Source organism: Pseudorasbora parva, chromosome 4 (genome assembly GCF_024679245.1).
Source record: "Pseudorasbora parva isolate DD20220531a chromosome 4, ASM2467924v1, whole genome shotgun sequence".
Classification (NCBI taxonomy): Eukaryota; Metazoa; Chordata; class Actinopteri; order Cypriniformes; family Gobionidae; genus Pseudorasbora; species Pseudorasbora parva.
In genome coordinates this window covers 27,133,279-27,140,001 of record NC_090175.1, presented here as the reverse complement: position 1 = coordinate 27,140,001, position 6,723 = coordinate 27,133,279, and positions in this window count along the sequence as shown.

The window sequence follows — 6,723 nt, the reverse complement described above, 5'->3', positions numbered from 1 at the left end:
GCTCCTGCCCCTAAACCTACCCATCACACAAAACTTTCTTCAAAAGAACTCATTCTGTGTGATTTATAAGCTTTTGTACCCATTGAGAAGTCCCAATGAGTCTGTGTGCATTCAGGTTTAAGTCCCCACCAGGTTAGAAAACCATTCACACACCCAGAGAGGCAAGGTTTTTTGCTTGAAAACTTATACAATATTGCCCTCTACTGGTCATTTAAGGGAGAGCATGTTTTGAAAAAAAAAAAAAAAAAAAAACAGTGTGATATATAGAATAACCAGCAGGTGGGAGTATAGCCTTATTTATGAACCAGGCACGTGTGTCCCTATTTTGTGTTTTTTAGGCTTTTGCTACGGGAACACCGTTTGAGATATCCAATAACCGTTCGCATTTTAGCATCTTCTGTATATTTACTTCATGTTGTCCGAGTTTGGAGGAGATTGAATGAATCGCTTTTGAGGAGAAGATAAAAACTCAGAGCTCGCTTTCCACTTTGTGTTATCTTCCAACCAAATTATCTGACTTCCTGTTGGTCAGAGCTAATGACAGTAAATTAGAAAGTTGTCCGGCTCGAAAAGTACTATATATATACCGAGTTTGGTGAATGTAGATAAAACTAACCCTCCTCTTTGGACAAAAGTGACACTTCCTGCTGCCAGTTGGTGGCGCTATAACTTTGACTCACAAAAGTCATATCCATGTGATCGGCCACTTACAACGAACACACAGCTGAAGTTTCATCAAAATGAATTAATGTATGCATAAGTTATAACACTTTTCTCCTGTTTCCCTTTTCTCGCCATAAATTCGTCTCTTCGCCACGGCCTAACCGTTTGAGATATCAAAAAGTTGCTCGCAATTTAGCATCCTCAGTGTCTTGACTTCATGCTGACCGAGTTTGGTGCTGATCGGGTGAATTGTCTAGGAGGAGTATCGCAAATTCCAGAGCGTGCGTTTTCCGAACAACCCATAATAGCTCACTTCCTGTTGGGCTGACACATAACTTAGAGCACGAAAGTTGTTTGGCCCGATGAGCTCTATATGTGTACCGAGTTTCATATATGTACGTGAAAGTGTGTTTGATTTATAGACCACGTTTTCAGACCCCACTTTAGGGGGCGCTGTCGAGCCCCCCTGCCACGCCCGGGTCCCAGCCTCAGCCCGGCCCTGATGGCCGCGCATTCTGACGCGTGTGCAAAGTTTCAAGAGTTTTCGAGCATGGGAAGGGCCCCAAAAATGCCCAAATAGTCGCGTAAAAAAATAATAAATAATAATTAAAGCTGCGAGCAGCGATGACGGGCCCAAGCCGGTGGCACAACCATCCCGGTGGCTTCAGGCAAATTGTGCAAGACAGGCAATATGCATTTAAACAGGAGAGTATTTTAAAATCGCTCAAATATGCCACATTTACCGCAGCAGCTGGTGACCACGAGCCACACCCATGATGTAATTTAAATATACATGAATTCTAATGTAATATGATATAATAGGTAATTTTCAAATATGTGCAAAGTTATCTTTTGCAGCTCAAAATTTTGTAAGTCCAGAAGGCCAGTATTTAATTCATGGTCTTTTTATTTTATTAACACAATTGTTAAACGAATTATATAAAACTATATTGTTAGTGCCCTACAAATGAAAGTGGATTCACCACATTAACTGCAGCAGTTGGTGCTGCTATGACTACGAACCACAACAGTCACATCTATGAGATCAATTCAATTTAATGAATCAGTTTCATGTCAGATGATGTCACATCAATTTTAAATGAGCGCAGAATACCGTCCGAATGGTGATATTGTATTATCCTAGTACTTCTCTACATGTGTTTTTGACCTACCTTAGCTATTTACAATCTTATGCAATTAAGCATGCTTTCATTTCAATATTTGTAGCATCCAATAAAAAAATGTTAATTACAAAATTACCAATTGGAGCCAAATCACAGAAACTGCAGCAATGATTTTAATATTAGTGTCAGGTAAGAGTAAGATGCGCGTCTAAATTTTATGGAAGTTTATTATAAACTTTATTATAAAATTTACTTAGACTGACTGGGTAAACCCAGCCTGATCTGCCAGCGATTTGACTTCGCCCTGCAACACAGTCTGAAAACCTGTACATTCATTTCTACTGCTTCTGTTACACTTTTGCGGGAACAAATCACAGACTAACTTATTCACCTGGCACGCTATTGGCGAGTTTAGTAGTCTGTTTAGTTGACTATCCAATTGCATACAGAGTCATTCAAATAATGCTCATTGATCAAATATTAAATTGAGCTTGGTCTGGTGATACCCAGACAACTTATAAACTAGAAAATCATGTGAAATTTACTTTTTAAATCAATTTGATTTTTATCAGTAAATAATTAATTTTAAGACATGTGTCTTTTCAAAAACAGAATGACCTTCTGTAAAGCCCATGTATAGAAAACACGCGCACGCGCGGACACACACACACGCACACACACACACACACACACACACACACACAAACACAAACACACACACACACACACACACACACACACACACACACACACACACACACACACACACACACACACACACACAATTTCAAGCATGCTAAGTCTCAAAAACACCCAAAAAAATAATTAAAATGACACTTTGCCATAGCAACAGTTTATAAAATATCAGGAATCCATTCGTATGTCTATATCTGTCATGTTTTCACATTATACTGATGAAGTTTAAAGTAAATCGGGTGAAAGTAAGACAGTAATTTACATTTATTTCAAAAAGTGACACATCCTGCTGCCAGTCGGTGGCGCTATAACTTTGACTGAATATTGGAATGTAGATGTCTTCAGGCCAGGACTCTTGTCAAACATGTGAAGTTTGAGGCAGATCGGACATTGTATGCCTGAGGTACAACAAATTCCTGTGTCATGGCGAAACATCAACATTTGTGAGGCCGCCACAGACACACCCTTCAGGGAAAACTCAAGATCTTCCCAATTTAACACCACAAAAGCCCTTTAGATTAGACTGTGCAAATACGATGTTGATATGATTAAATCTCTAGGAGGAGTTTGTTAAAATACAACGTCTGGCAATGGCAAAAACTGCACCAATTTACCAAAGAAAATTCAAATTATCTCACTTCCTGTTAGTTTCTCAGATTTGGCGCCTTGGGTCTTTTTTGTAGGTATTGGGCTGCTGAATGCGTCTACTGAATTTTCATACTCATACATGAAACGTAGCGCGAATGACGCTTAATTTAAATTTTGTAGGTGGCGCTATCGAACCATTTTGCCACACCTAATTCTGAAACCCATATCAGATGTATGTTTTCACCACTTCTGATGCGTGTACAAAGTTTCATGAGTTTTCATGCGTGTTTAGGCCCTCAAAAATTTTATTCATTTGGGAAAAGAAAAATGATGGTTTTAGCAATTACAATAAGGTCCTCACACCTTAAGCCTTAAATATCTGAGTTCCTGTTCGTCGGAGCTAATGACTGTAAATTAGAAAGTTGTTCGGCTCAAAGAGAACAATATATATACAGAGTTTGGTGACTGAAGATAAAACTAACCCCCCCACTTTTGACAAAAGATTGCATTACTTTTGTTAAAAGATGGCGCTACTGAGCTCCTCCACCATGCCCGTTTTTAAGTCTTTGCCCATTTCTACTGGACAGCATGTCTGATGTGTGTGTGGAGTTTCATGTAATTTGAAGCATTTTAAGAATCTCAAAAGGAGCGAAAAAGAATGTTATAGTTTGATGTGTTGCCGTGGCAACAGTGTATACAATATCAGGAAGTGCTTACCAGCTTTATATCTGCTATGTTTTGACATTATACTGATGAAGTTTGAAGTAAATCGGGTAAAAATAAGATGGTGATTTCAAAGCATTTTGAAAGTGACACACTTCCTGCTGCCAGTTGGTGGCGCTATAACTTTGACTCACAAAAGTCATATCCATGTGATCAGCCTCTTACAACGAACACACAGCTGAAGTTTCATCAAAATGAATTAATGAATGCAGAAGTTATAACACACTTCCTGTTTCCCTTTTCTCGCCATAAATTCGTCTCCTCGCCACAGCCAAACCGTTTGAGATATCAAAAAGTTGCTCGCAATTCAGCATCCTCAGTGTCTTGACTTCATGCTGACCGAGTTTGGTGCTGAACGGGTGAATCGTCTAGGAGGAGTATCGCAAATTCCAGAGCTTGCATTTTCCGAACAACCCATAATAGCTCACTTCCTGTTGGGCTGACACATAACTTAGAGCACGAAAGTTGTTCGGCCCCATGAGCTCTATATGTGTACCGAGTTTCATAGATGTGCGTGCAAGTGTGTTTGATTTATAGACCATGTTTTCAGACCCCACTTTAGGGGGCGCTGTCGAGCCCCCCTGCCACGCCCAGGTACCAGCCTCAGCCCGGCCCTGATGGCCGCAGGTTCCGATGTGTGTGCAAAGTTTCAAGAGTTTTCGAGCATGATAAGGGCCCCGAAAGTGCCCGAATAGTCGAAAAAGCTAAATTGTCCTTAGAAGAACAATAGGGCTCTGCGCCCTTTCAGGGCTTGGGCCCTAATAACAAAAAATAATCCTTAGAAGAACAATAGGGCTCTGCGCCCTTTCAGGGCTTGGGCCCTAATAAAGAGGACAGAAAAGAACAAAAAAAAAAGACCAAAAATTGATTCACCTCATGTGACTTAAACATTTGATCTCTTTTTTGAGGCACCTGCTTTATCCCTTCTTAACTTTGTTATCAGCATCTTCAACCCGAACCTTTTTTGTTTACTTAAAGCCTCAAAGTTACATTCCTCTGCAAAAATTTCACTGTATGAATGAATTTATCTAAATCAGGAAACAAATCTTGAACTTCAATAGATCTACCAAAGGTCACATCCAGAAAATCATTTATATCTTGTAATGTATATACATTGTCCACATCCAATGTCAGATATATCAGAGAACGCATCATCATCTCTCATCCCCAAATCAGCATCAGTACACATTTCACCAGAATTTGCCATTCCAGAATTTTCATCAGAAACCATTTAAACACTGACCATTGCTGTATCTTCAAAAAGTACACTTTTATCATTCAATTCAGAAAACTCGTGACTTTTACCAGAATCAACCTTTTCATTAACATTTTCAGTCTGAATTTCAATCAAACTATCACTATCAACGTTCCTCTGTGATGCAGCTTGAGGCTGCACATCCTCAGATGTTGACTTACTACTCTCAGCGCCAGCAGCAAAAGTACTAGGCCTAACTTCCACTTCAGTGACCTGGGCCTTATGTGGACATACGTGCCTTTTATGCCCGATGTCCTCACACTCAAAACATTTCATGCTATCGGTATTTGCGTAGATAACATATGCCTTCCCTTCATGCAGGACTCTAAATGAAATATCCAACTCTGGTTCATTTAGGAACATAAACACCTGCCGTCTGAATGACATGACAGACTTGCTAATGTCTCATTATACTCCATCACGTCTATTGTGGTCTCAAAACTCTGGTCAGTTGATAATACCCTAAATATCAAAATCAACTGCAGGCGGTCGATCCTTTTTTTATTTAGCACCTAAACTCTGGAACATTCTTCCTAGAATTGTTCGGGAAGCAGACACACTCTTTTTCTAAATCTAGACTAAAAACGCATCTCTTTACTATGGCATACACATAGAACTTTATCAATTTATATTATTCAAATCAGTTAAATGATTAATAGATAGCATTAACTAGGTCAGCCGGAGCCGGAAACACTCCCCATAACACCTGATGTGCTTGTTACATCATAAGAAGAATGGCATCTACGCTAATGTTAGTCTCTCTGTTTATCCTGAGGTTTATTGCAGTCAGCCGGATCCGGACCATATCCAGACCAGATGGTGGACCTGCGCCTTAACCAACAAAACCCTGAAATGTCTGCAGAGAGCATGTCAATTAAACTCCCCCCGTAAAAGCTGCATCGACATGACATCCTCATTAAACCCGTCTCCGGCGTGATGCCTCCAATCTTTCAAATAATCTTATGAATATATGAAGAGTTCAGATGCAAAAGCCTCCAAAAGCCACTTTGGTCAAAAATGAGATAGCGATACTGAATGAATCCTCTTCGCATATAGTATACATTCATAAAACACTTACTTCAAACCCACTAAATCCCAGCCTCAGCCCATTCAAAAGTACCAGTATTTAGGTAGAAACCTATACATGGAAGCCTGACAAAAATGCTTATTTTAAAGGTCCCGTTCTTCACGTGTTTTCGAAGCTTTGATTATGTTTACAGTGTGCAATATAACATGAGTTCATGTTTCACGTGTAAAAATGTTTCGAGTGTAGTTGTGGGCAGAGGGTTAGTCAACAAACGGTTCTAGTGACGTCATTCAAGCAAGGAAGTGCAGAGGTGTAGTCCAAACCGGCCGTTCGCTGTAGGCTTTGAAAGGGAACTTCTGTTAAATAAAATATCTCGCTTGGCATTGAACTTTGAGCTTTATAATTTTACAGGTATTATTTATGCTCCAACAGCAACATTTCACACTAACTAAAGTTTGAAAGATGGAATCGCGAAGAACAGGACCTTTAAAGAAAAACATCAGATGGATTTAGAGGCTTTTGCATCTGAACTCTTCATATATTCTAATGTGACTTCTGAATTGTAATGTTGCCAGAATCATAATCATACACTGTTTGTTTGTAGGCCAGAGGAGAACTGGCACCCCGACTGAGCCTGGTTTATCCCA